The following is a 12,308-nucleotide window of genomic DNA, read 5'->3' on the forward strand; positions in this document are numbered from 1 at the left end:
TTGGCGGAGTCCACGTTGCGCTTTGGGCATTTCCTATCGTGGGCGCTAGGCCTACCCACACAAGTGAGGTATCATTTTTATCGGGAGACTTGGGGGAAAGCTGCGTGGAAGGAAATTTGTGGCTCCTCTCAGATTCCAGAACTTTCTGCCACAGAAATGTGAGGAACATGTGTTTTTTTAGCCGAATTTTGAGGTTTGCAAAGGATTCTGGGTAACAGAACCTGGTCCGAGCCACACAAGTCACCACATCTTGGATTCCCCTAGGTCTCTAGTTTTCAGAAATGCACAGGTTTGGTAGGTTTCCCTAGGTTGCGGCTGAGCTACAGGCCAAAATCTACAGGTAGGCACTTTGCAAAAAACACCTCTGTTTTCCTTCAAAAATTTGGCTGTGTCCACGTTGCGCTTTGGGGCGTCTCCTGTTGCGGGCGCTAGGCCTACCCACACAAGTGAGGTATCATTTTTATCGGGAGACGTGGGGGAACGCTGGGTGGAAGGAAATTTGTGGCTCCTCTCAGATTCCCGAACTTTCTGCCACAGAAATGTGAGGAACATGTGTTTTTTTAGCCAAATTTTGAGGTTTGCAAAGGATTCTGGGTAACAGAACCTGGTCCGAGCCACACAAGTCACCCCATCTTGGATTCCCCTAGGTCTCTAGTTTTCAGAAATGCACAGGTTTGGTAGGTTTCCCTAGGTGGCGGCTGAGCTACAGGCCAAAATCTACAGGTAGGCACTTTGTAAAAAACACCTCTGTATTCCTTCAAAAATTTGGCTGTGTCCACGTTGCGCTATGGGGCGTTTCCTGTCACGGGCGCTAGGCCTACCCACACAAGTGAGGTATCATTTTTATCGGGAGACATGGGGGAACGCTGGGTGGAAGGAAATTTGTGGCTCCTCTCAGATTCCAGATCTTTCTGCCACAGGAATGTGAGGAACATGTGTTTTTTTAGCCAAATTTTGAGGTTTGCAAAGGATTCTGGGTAACAGAACCTGGTCCGAGCCACACAAGTCACCCCATCTTTGATTCCCCTAGGTCTCCAGTTTTCAGAAATGCACAGGTTTCGTAGGTTTCCCTAGGTGGCGGCTGAGCTACAGGCCAAAATCTACAGGTAGGCACTTTGCAAAAAACACCAGTTTTCCTTCAAAAATTTGGCTGTGTCCACGTTGCGCTTTGGGGGCGTTTCCTGTCGCGGGCGCTAGGCCTACCCACACAAGTGAGGTATCATTTTTATCGGGAGACGTGGGGGAAGGCTGGGTGGAAGGAAATTTGTGGCTCCTCTCAGATTCCAGAACTTTCTGCCACAGGAATGTGAGGAACATGTGTTTTTTTAGCCAAATTTTGAGGTTTGCAAAGGATTCTGGGTAACAGAACCTGGTCCGAGCCACACAAGTCACCCCATCTTGGATTCCCCTAGGTCTCTAGTTTTCAGAAATGCACAGGTTTGGTAGGTTTCCCTAGGTGGCGGCTGAGCTACAGGCCAAAATCTACAGATAGGCACTTTGCAAAAAACACCTCTGTTTTCCTTTAAAAATTTGGCTGTGTCCACGTTGAGCTTTGGGGCGTTTCCTTTTGCGGGCGATAGGCCTACCCACACAAGTGAGGTATCATTTTTATCGGGAGACGTGGGGGAATGCTGGGTGGAAGGAAATTTGTGGCTCCTCTCAGATTCCCGAACTTTCTGCCACAGAAATGTGAGGAACATGTGTTTTTTTAGCCAAATTTTGAGGTTTGCAAAGGATTCTGGGTAACAGAACCTGGTCCGAGCCACACAAGTCACCCTATCTTGGATTCCCCTAGGTCTCTAGTTTTCAGAAATGCACAGGTTTGGTAGGTTTCCCTAGGTGGCGGCTGAGCTACAGGCCAAAATCTACAGGTAGGCACTTTGCAAAAAACACCTCTGTTTTCCTTAAAAAATTTGGCTGTGTCCACGTTGCGCTTTGGGGCGTTTCCTGTCGCGGGCGCTAGGCCTACCCACACAAGTGAGGTATCATTTTTATCGGGAGACGTGGGGGAACGCTGGGTGGAAGGAAATTTGTGGCTCCTCTCAGATTCCAGAACTTTCTGCCACAGGAATGTGAGGAACATGTGTTTTTTTAGCCAAATTTGGAGGTTTGCAAAGGATTCTGGGTAACAGAACCTGGTCCGAGCCACACAAGTCACCCCATCTTGGATTCCCCTAGGTCTCCAGTTTTCAGAAATGCACAGGTTTGGTAGGTTTCCCTAGGTGGCGGCTGAGCTGCAGGCCAAAATCTACAGGTAGGCACTTTGCAAAAAACACCTCTGTTTTCCTTCAAAAATTTGGCTGTGTCCACGTTGCGCTTTAGGGCGTTTCCTGTCGCGGGCGCTAGGCCTACCCACACAAGTGAGGTATCATTTTTATCGGGAGACGTGGGGGAACGCTGGGTGGAAGGAAATTTGTGGCTCCTCTCAGATTCCAGAACTTTCTGCCACAGGAATGTGAGGAACATGTGTTTTTTTAGCCAAATTTTGAGGTTTGCAAAGGATTCTGGGTAACAGAACCTGGTCCGAGCCACACAAGTCACCCCATCTTGGATTTCCCTAGGTCTCTAGTTTTCAGAAATGCACAGGTTTGGTAGGTTTCCCTAGGTGGCGGCTGAGCTACAGGCCAAAATCTACAGGTAGGCACTTTGCAAAAAACACCTCTGTTTTCCTTCAAAAATTTGGCTGAGTCCACGTTGCGCTTTGGGCATTCCCTGTCGCGGGCGCTAGGCCTACCCACACAAGTGAGGTATCATTTTTATCGGGAGACGTGGGGGAACGCTGCGTGGAAGGAAATTTGTGGCTCCTCTCAGATTCCAGCACTTTCTGCCACAGAAATGTGAGGAACATGTCCAAATTTTGAGGTTTGCAAAGGATTCTGGGTAAAAGAACCTGGTCCGAGCCACACAAGTCACCCCATCTTGGATTCCCCTCGGTCTCTAGTTTTCAGAAATGCACAGGTTTGGTAGGTTGCCCTAGGTGGCGGCTGAGCTACAGGCCAAAATCTACAGGTAGGCACTTTGCAAAAAACACCTCTGTTTTCCTTCAAAAATTTGGCTGTGCCCACGTTGCGCTTTGGGGCGTTTCCTGTTGCGGGCGCTAGGCCTACCCACACAAGTGAGGTATCATTTTTATCGGGAGACGTGGGGGAACGCTGGGTGGCAGGAAATTTGTGGCTCCTCTCAGATTCCAGAACTTTCTGCCACAGAAATGTGAGGAACATGTGTTTTTTTAGCCAAATTTTGAGGTTTACAAAGGATTCTGGGTAACAGAACCTGGTCTGAGCCACACAAGTCACCCCATCTTGGATTCCCTAGGTCTCTAGTTTTCAGAAATGCACAGGTTTGGTAGGTTTCCCTAGGTGGCGGCTGAGCTACAGGCCAAAATCTACAGGTAGGCACTTTGCAAAAAACACCTCTGTTTTCCTTCAAAAATTTGGCTGTGTCCACATTGACCTTTGGGGCGTTTCCTTTGCGGGCGATAGGCCTACCCACACAAGTGAGGTATCATTTTTATCGGGAGACGTGGGGGAATGCTGGGTGGAAGGAAATTTGTGGCTCCTCTCAGATTCCCGAACTTTCTGCCACAGAAATGTGAGGAACATGTGTTTTTTTTGCCAAATTTTGAGGTTTGCAAAGGATTCTGGGTAACAGAACCTGGTCCAAGCCACACAAGTCACCCCATCTTGGATTCCCCTAGGTCTCTAGTTTTCAGAAATGCACAGGTTTGGTAGGTTTCCCTAGGTGGCGGCTGAGCGACAGGCCAAAATCTACAGGTAGGCACTTTGCAAAAAACACCTCTGTTTTCCTTAAAAAATGTGGATGTGTCCGCGTTGCACTTTGGGGCGTTTCCTGTTGCGGGCTCTAGGCCTACCCACACAAGTGAGGTATCATTTTTATCGGGAGACGTGGGGGAACGCTGGGTGGAAGGAAATTTGTGGCTCCTCTCAGATTCCAGAACTTTCTGCCACAGAAATGTGAGGAACATGTGTTTTTTTAGACAAATTTTGAGGTTTGCAAAGGATTCTGGGTAACAGAACCTGGTCTGAGCCACACAAGTCACCCCGTCTTGGATTCCCCTAGGTCTCTAGTTTTCAGAAATGCACAGGTTTGGTAGGTTTCCCTAGGTGGCGGCTGAGCTACAGGCCAAAATCTACAGTTAGGCACTTTGCAAAAAACACCTCTGTTTTCCTTCAAAAATTTGGCTGTGTCCACGTTGCGCTTTGGGGCGTTTCCTGTTGCGGGCGCTAGGCCTACCCACACAAGTGAGGTATCATTTTTATCGGGAGACGTGGGGGAACGCTGGGTGGAAGGAAATTTGTGGCTCCTCTCAGATTCCAGAACTTTCTGCCACAGAAATGTGAGGAACATGTGTTTTTTTAGACAAATTTTGAGGTTTGCAAAGGATTCTGGGTAACAGAACCTGGTCCGAGCCACACAAGTCACCCCATCTTGGATTCCCCTAGGTCTCTAGTTTTCAGAAATGCACAGGTTTGGTAGGTTTCCCTAGGTGGCGGCTGAGCTACAGGCCAAAATCTACAGGTAGGCACTTTGCAAAAAACACCTCTGTTTTCCTTCAAAAATTTGGCTGTGTCCACGTTGCGCTTTGGGGCGTTTCCTGTCGCGGGCGCTAGGCCTACCCACACAAGTGAGGTATCATTTTTATCGGGAGACGTGGGGGAACGCTGGGTGGAAGGAAATTTGTAGCTCCTCTCAGATTCCAGAACTTTCTGCCACAGGAATGTGAGGAACATGTGTTTTTTTAGCCAAATTTTGAGGTTTGCAAAGGATTCTGGGTAACAGAACCTGGTCCGAGCCACACAAGTCACCCCATCTTGGATTCCCCTAGGTCTCCAGTTTTCAGAAATGCACAGGTTTGGCAGGTTTCCCTAGGTGGCGGCTGAGCTACAGGCCAAAATCTACAGGTAGGCACTTTGCAAAAAACACATCTGTTTTCCTTCAAAAATTTGGCTGTGTCCACGTTGCGCTTTGGGGCGTTTCCTGTCGCGGGCGCTAGGCCTACCCACACAAGTGAGGTACCATTTTTATCGGGAGACGTTTGGGAACGCTGGGTGGAAGGAAATTTGTGGCTCCTCTCCGATTCCAGAACTTTCTGCCACAGGAATGTGAGGAACATGTGTTCTTTTAGCCAAATTTTGAGGTTTGCAAAGGATTCTGAGTAACAGAACCTGGTCCGAGCCACACAAGTCACCCCATCTTGGATTTCCCTAGGTCTCTAGTTTTCAGAAATGCACAGGTTTGGTAGGTTTCCCTAGGTGGCGGCTGAGCTACAGCCAAAATCTACAGGTAGGCACTTTGCAAAAAACACCTCTGTTTTCCTTAAAAAATTTGGCGGAGTCCACGTTGTGCTTTGGGCATTTCCTGTCGTGGGCGCTAGGCCTACCCACACAAGTGAGGTATCATTTTTATCGGGAGACGTGGGGGAACGCTGCGTGGAAGGAAATTTGTGGCTCCTCTCCGATTCCAGAACTTTCTGCCACAGAAATGTGAGGAACATGTGTTTTTTTAGCCGAATTTTGAGGTTTGCAAAGGATTCTGGGTAACAGAACCTGGTCCGAGCCACACAAGTCACCCCATCTTGGATTCCCCTAGGTCTCTAGTTTTCAGAAATGCACAGGTTTGGTAGGTTTCCCTAGGTGGCGGCTGAGCTACAGGCCAAAATCTACAGGTAGGCACTTTGCAAAAAACACCTCTGTTTTCCTTCAAAAATTTGGCTGTGTCCACGTTGCGCTTTGGGGCGTTTCCTGTCGCGGGCGCTAGGCCTACCCACACAAGTGAGGTATCATTTTTTTCGGGAGACGTGGGGGAATGCTGGGTGGAAGGAAATTTGTGGCTCCTCTCAGATTCCAGAACTTTCTGCCACAGGAATGTGAGGAACATGTGTTTTTTTAGCCAAATTTTGAGGTTTGCAAAGGATTCTGGGTAACAGAACCTAGTCCGAGCCACACAAGTCATCCCATCTTGGATTCCCCTAGTTCTCCAGTTTTCAGAAATGCACAGGTTTGGTAGGTTTCCCTAGGTGGCGGCTGAGCTACAGCCAAAATCTACAGGTAGGCACTTTGCAAAAAACACCTCTGTTTTCCTTAAAAAATTTGGCGGAGTCCACGTTGCGCTTTGGGCATTTCCTATCGTGGGCGCTAGGCCTACCCACACAAGTGAGGTATCATTTTTATCGGGAGACGTGGGGGAACGCTGCGTGGAAGGAAATTTGTGGCTGCTCTCCGATTCCAGAACTTTCTGCCACAGAAATGTGAGGAACATGTGTTTTTTTAGCCGAATTTTGAGGTTTGCAAAGGATTCTGGGTAACAGAACCTGGTCCGAGCCACACAAGTCACCACATCTTGGATTCCCCTAGGTCTCTAGTTTTCAGAAATGCACAGGTTTGGTAGGTTTCCCTAGGTTGCGGCTGAGCTACAGGCCAAAATCTACAGGTAGGCACTTTGCAAAAAACACCTCTGTTTTCCTTCAAAAATTTGGCTGTGTCCACGTTGCGCTTTGGGGCGTTTCCTTTTGCGGGCGATAGGCCTACCCACACAAGTGAGGTATCATTTTTTTCGGGAGACGTGGGGGAATGCTGGGTGGAAGGAAATTTGTGGCTCCTCTCAGATTCCAGAACTTTCTGCCACAGGAATGTGAGGAACATGTGTTTTTTTAGCCAAATTTTGAGGTTTGCAAAGGATTCTGGGTAACAGAACCTAGTCCGAGCCACACAAGTCACCCCATCTTGGATTCCCCTAGTTCTCCAGTTTTCAGAAATGCACAGGTTTGGTAGGTTTCCCTAGGTGGCGGCTGAGCTACAGCCAAAATCTACAGGTAGGCACTTTGCAAAAAACACCTCTGTTTTCCTTAAAAAATTTGGCGGAGTCCACGTTGCGCTTTGGGCATTTCCTATCGTGGGCGCTAGGCCTACCCACACAAGTGAGGTATCATTTTTATCGGGAGACGTGGGGGAACGCTGCGTGGAAGGAAATTTGTGGCTCCTCTCAGATTCCAGAACTTTCTGCCACAGAAATGTGAGGAACATGTGTTTTTTTAGCCGAATTTTGAGGTTTGCAAAGGATTCTGGGTAACAGAACCTGGTCCGAGCCACACAAGTCACCACATCTTGGATTCCCCTAGGTCTCTAGTTTTCAGAAATGCACAGGTTTGGTAGGTTTCCCTAGGTTGCGGCTGAGCTACAGGCCAAAATCTACAGGTAGGCACTTTGCAAAAAACACCTCTGTTTTCCTTCAAAAATTTGGCTGTGTCCACGTTGCGCTTTGGGGCGTTTCCTGTTGCGGGCGCTAGGCCTACCCACACAAGTGAGGTATCATTTTTATCGGGAGACGTGGGGGAACGCTGGGTGGAAGGAAATTTGTGGCTCCTCTCAGATTCCAGAACTTTCTGCCACAGAAATGTGAGGAACATGTGTTTTTTTAGCCAAATTTTGAGGTTTGCAAAGGATTCTGGGTAACAGAACCTGGTCCGAGCCACACAAGTCACCCCATCTTGGATTCCCCTAGGTCTCTAGTTTTCAGAAATGCACAGGTTTGGTAGGTTTCCCTAGGTGGCGGCTGAGCTACAGGCCAAAATCTACAGGTAGGCACTTTGCAAAAAACACCTCTGTATTCCTTCAAAAATTTGGCTGTGTCCACGTTGCGCTATGGGGCGTTTCCTGTCACGGGCGCTAGGCCTACCCACACAAGTGAGGTATCATTTTTATCGGGAGACGTGGGGGAATGCTGGGTGGAAGGAAATTTGTGGCTCCTCTCAGATTCCCGAACTTTCTGCCACAGAAATGTGAGGAACATGTGTTTTTTTAGCCAAATTTTGAGGTTTGCAAAGGATTCTGGGTAACAGAACCTGGTCCGAGCCACACAAGTCACCCCATCTTGGATTCCCCTAGGTCTCTAGTTTTCAGAAATGCACAGGTTTGGTAGGTTTCCCTAGGTGGCGGCTGAGCTACAGGCCAAAATCTACAGGTAGGCACTTTGCAAAAAACACCTCTGTATTCCTTCAAAAATTTGGCTGTGTCCACGTTGCGCTATGGGGCGTTTCCTGTCACGGGCGCTAGGCCTACCCACACAAGTGAGGTATCATTTTTATCGGGAGACATGGGGGAACGCTGGGTGGAAGGAAATTTGTGGCTCCTCTCAGATTCCAGATCTTTCTGCCACAGGAATGTGAGGAACATGTGTTTTTTTAGCCAAATTTTGAGGTTTGCAAAGGATTCTGGGTAACAGAACCTGGTCCGAGCCACACAAGTCACCCCATCTTGGATTCCCCTAGGTCTCTAGTTTTCAGAAATGCACAGGTTTGGTAGGTTTCCCTAGGTGGCGGCTGAGCTACAGGCCAAAATCTACAGATAGGCACTTTGCAAAAAACACCTCTGTTTTCCTTTAAAAATTTGGCTGTGTCCACGTTGAGCTTTGGGGCGTTTCCTTTTGCGGGCGATAGGCCTACCCACACAAGTGAGGTATCATTTTTATCGGGAGACGTGGGGGAATGCTGGGTGGAAGGAAATTTGTGGCTCCTCTCAGATTCCCGAACTTTCTGCCACAGAAATGTGAGGAACATGTGTTTTTTTAGCCAAATTTTGAGGTTTGCAAAGGATTCTGGGTAACAGAACCTGGTCCGAGCCACACAAGTCACCCCATCTTGGATTCCCCTAGGTCTCTAGTTTTCAGAAATGCACAGGTTTGGTAGGTTTCCCTAGGTGGCGGCTGAGCTACAGGCCAAAATCTACAGGTAGGCACTTTGCAAAAAACACCTCTGTTTTCCTTCAAAAATTTGGCTGTGTCCACGTTGCGCTTTGGGGCGTTTCCTGTCGCGGGCGCTAGGCCTACCCACACAAGTGAGGTATCATTTTTATCGGGAGACGTGGGGGAACGCTGGGTGGAAGGAAATTTGTGGCTCCTCTCAGATTCCAGAACTTTCTGCCACAGGAATGTGAGGAACATGTGTTTTTTTAGCCAAATTTGGAGGTTTGCAAAGGATTCTGGGTAACAGAACCTGGTCCGAGCCACACAAGTCACCCCATCTTGGATTCCCCTAGTTCTCCAGTTTTCAGAAATGCACAGGTTTGGTAGGTTTCCCTAGATGGCGGCTGAGCTGCAGGCCAAAATCTACAGGTAGGCACTTTGCAAAAAACACCTCTGTTTTCCTTCAAAAATTTGGCTGTGTCCACGTTGCGCTTTAGGGCGTTTCCTGTCGCGGGCGCTAGGCCTACCCACACAAGTGAGGTATCATTTTTATCGGGAGACGTGGGGGAACGCTGGGTGGAAGGAAATTTGTGGCTCCTCTCAGATTCCAGAACTTTCTGCCACAGGAATGTGAGGAACATGTGTTTTTTTAGCCAAATTTTGAGGTTTGCAAAGGATTCTGGGTAACAGAACCAGGTCCGAGCCACACAAGTCACCCCATCTTGGATTTCCCTAGGTCTCTAGTTTTCAGAAATGCACAGGTTTGGTAGGTTTCCCTAGGTGGCGGCTGAGCTACAGGCCAAAATCTACAGGTAGGCACTTTGCAAAAAACACCTCTGTTTTCCTTCAAAAATTTGGCTGAGTCCACGTTGCGCTTTGGGCATTCCCTGTCGCGGGCGCTAGGCCTACCCACACAAGTGAGGTATCATTTTTATCGGGAGACGTGGGGGAACGCTGCGTGGAAGGAAATTTGTGGCTCCTCTCAGATTCCAGCACTTTCTGCCACAGAAATGTGAGGAACATGTCCAAATTTTGAGGTTTGCAAAGGATTCTGGGTAACAGAACCTGGTCCGAGCCACACAAGTCACCCCATCTTGGATTCCCCTCGGTCTCTAGTTTTCAGAAATGCACAGGTTTGGTAGGTTGCCCTAGGTGGCGGCTGAGCTACAGGCCAAAATCTACAGGTAGGCACTTTGCAAAAAACACCTCTGTTTTCCTTCAAAAATTTGGCTGTGCCCACGTTGTGCTTTGGGGCGTTTCCTGTTGCGGGCGCTAGGCCTACCCACACAAGTGAGGTATCATTTTTATCGGGAGACGTGGGGGAACGCTGGGTGGCAGGACATTTGTGGCTCCTCTCAGATTCCAGAACTTTCTGCCACAGAAATGTGAGGAACATGTGTTTTTTTAGCCAAATTTTGAGGTTTACAAAGGATTCTGGGTAACAGAACCTGGTCTGAGCCACACAAGTCACCCCATCTTGGATTCCCTAGGTCTCTAGTTTTCAGAAATGCACAGGTTTGGTAGGTTTCCCTAGGTGGCGGCTGAGCTACAGGCCAAAATCTACAGGTAGGCACTTTGCAAAAAACACCTCTGTTTTCCTTCAAAAATGTGGCTGTGTCCACATTGAGCTTGGGGCGTTTCCTTTTGCGGGCGATAGGCCTACCCACACAAGTGAGGTATCATTTTTATCGGGAGACGTGGGGGAATGCTGGGTGGAAGGAAATTTGTGGCTCCTCTCAGATTCCCGAACTTTCTGCCACAGAAATGTGAGGAACATGTGTTTTTTTAGCCAAATTTTGAGGTTTGCAAAGGATTCTGGGTAACAGAACCTGGTCCAAGCCACACAAGTCACCCCATCTTGGATTCCCCTAGGACTCTAGTTTTCAGAAATGCACAGGTTTGGTAGGTTTCCCTAGGTGGCGGCTGAGCTACAGGCCAAAATCTACAGGTAGGCACTTTGCAAAAAACACCTCTGTTTTCCTTAAAAAATGTGGATGTGTCCGCGTTGCACTTTGGGGCGTTTCCTGTTGCGGGCTCTAGGCCTACCCACACAAGTGAGGTATCATTTTTATCGGGAGACATGGGGGAACGCTGGGTGGAAGGAAATTTGTGGCTCCTCTCAGATTCCAGAACTTTCTGCCACAGAAATGTGAGGAACATGTGTTTTTTTAGACAAATTTTGAGGTTTGCAAAGGATTCTGGGTAACAGAACCTGGTCCGAGCCACACAAGTCACCCCGTCTTGGATTCCCCTAGGTCTCTAGTTTTCAGAAATGCACAGGTTTGGTAGGTTTCCCTAGGTGGCGGCTGAGCTACAGGCCAAAATCTACAGTTAGGCACTTTGCAAAAAACACCTCTGTTTTCCTTCAAAAATTTGGCTGTGTCCACGTTGCGCTTTGGGGCGTTTCCTGTTGCGGGCGCTAGGCCTACCCACACAAGTGAGGTATCATTTTTATCGGGAGACGTGGGGGAACGCTGGGTGGAAGGAAATTTGTGGCTCCTCTCAGATTCCAGAACTTTCTGCCACAGAAATGTGAGAAACATGAGTTTTTTCAGCCAAATTTTGAGGTTTGCAAAGGATTCTGGGTAACAGAACCTGGTCCGAGCCACACAAGTCACCCCATCTTGGATTCCCCTAGGTCTCTAGTTTTCAGAAATACACAGGTTTAGTAGGTGTCCCTAGGTGGCGGCTGAGCTACAGGCCAAAATCTACAGGTAGGCACTTTGCAAAAAACACCTCTGTTTTCCTTCAAAAATGTGGCGGTGTCCACGTTGCGCTTTGGGGCGTTTCCTTTTGCGGGCGATAGGCCTACCCACACAAGTGAGGTATCATTTTTATCGGGAGACGTGGGGGAATGCTGGGTGGAAGGACATTTGTGGCTCCTCTCAGATTCCCGAACTTTCTGCCACAGAAATGTGAGGAACATGTGTTTTTTTAGCCAAATTTTGAGGTTTGCAAAGGATTCTGGGTAACAGAACCTGGTCCGAGCCACACAAGTCACCCCATCTTGGATTCCCCTAGGTCTCTAGTTTTCAGAAATGCACAGGTTTGGTAGGTTTCCCTAGGTGGCGGCTGAGCTACAGGCCAAAATCTACAGGTAGGCACTTTGCAAAAAACACCTCTTTTTCCTTCAAAAATTTGGCTGTGTCCACGTTGCGCTTTGGGGCGTTTCCTGTCGCGGGCGCTAGGCCTACCCACACAAGTGAGGTATAATTTTTATCGGGAGACGTGGGGGAACGCTGGGTGGAAGGAAATTTGTGGCTCCTCTCAGATTCCAGAACTTTCTGCCACAGGAATGTGAGGAACATGTGTTTTTTTAGCCAAATTTTGAGGTTTGCAAAGGATTCTGGGTAACAGAACCTGGTCCGAGCCACACAAGTCACCCCATCTTGGATTCCCCTAGGTCTCCAGTTTTCAGAAATGCACAGGTTTGGTAGGTTTCCCTAGGTGGCGGCTGAGCTACAGGCCAAAATCTACAGGTAGGCACTTTGCAAAAAACACATCTGTTTTCCTTCAAAAATTTGGCTGTGTCCACGTTGCGCTTTGGGGCGTTTCCTGTCGCGGGCGCTAGGCCTACCCACACAAGTGAGGTACCATTTTTATCGGGA

Source organism: Pleurodeles waltl, chromosome 11 (assembly GCF_031143425.1).
Source record: "Pleurodeles waltl isolate 20211129_DDA chromosome 11, aPleWal1.hap1.20221129, whole genome shotgun sequence".
Taxonomy (NCBI): Eukaryota; Metazoa; Chordata; class Amphibia; order Caudata; family Salamandridae; genus Pleurodeles; species Pleurodeles waltl.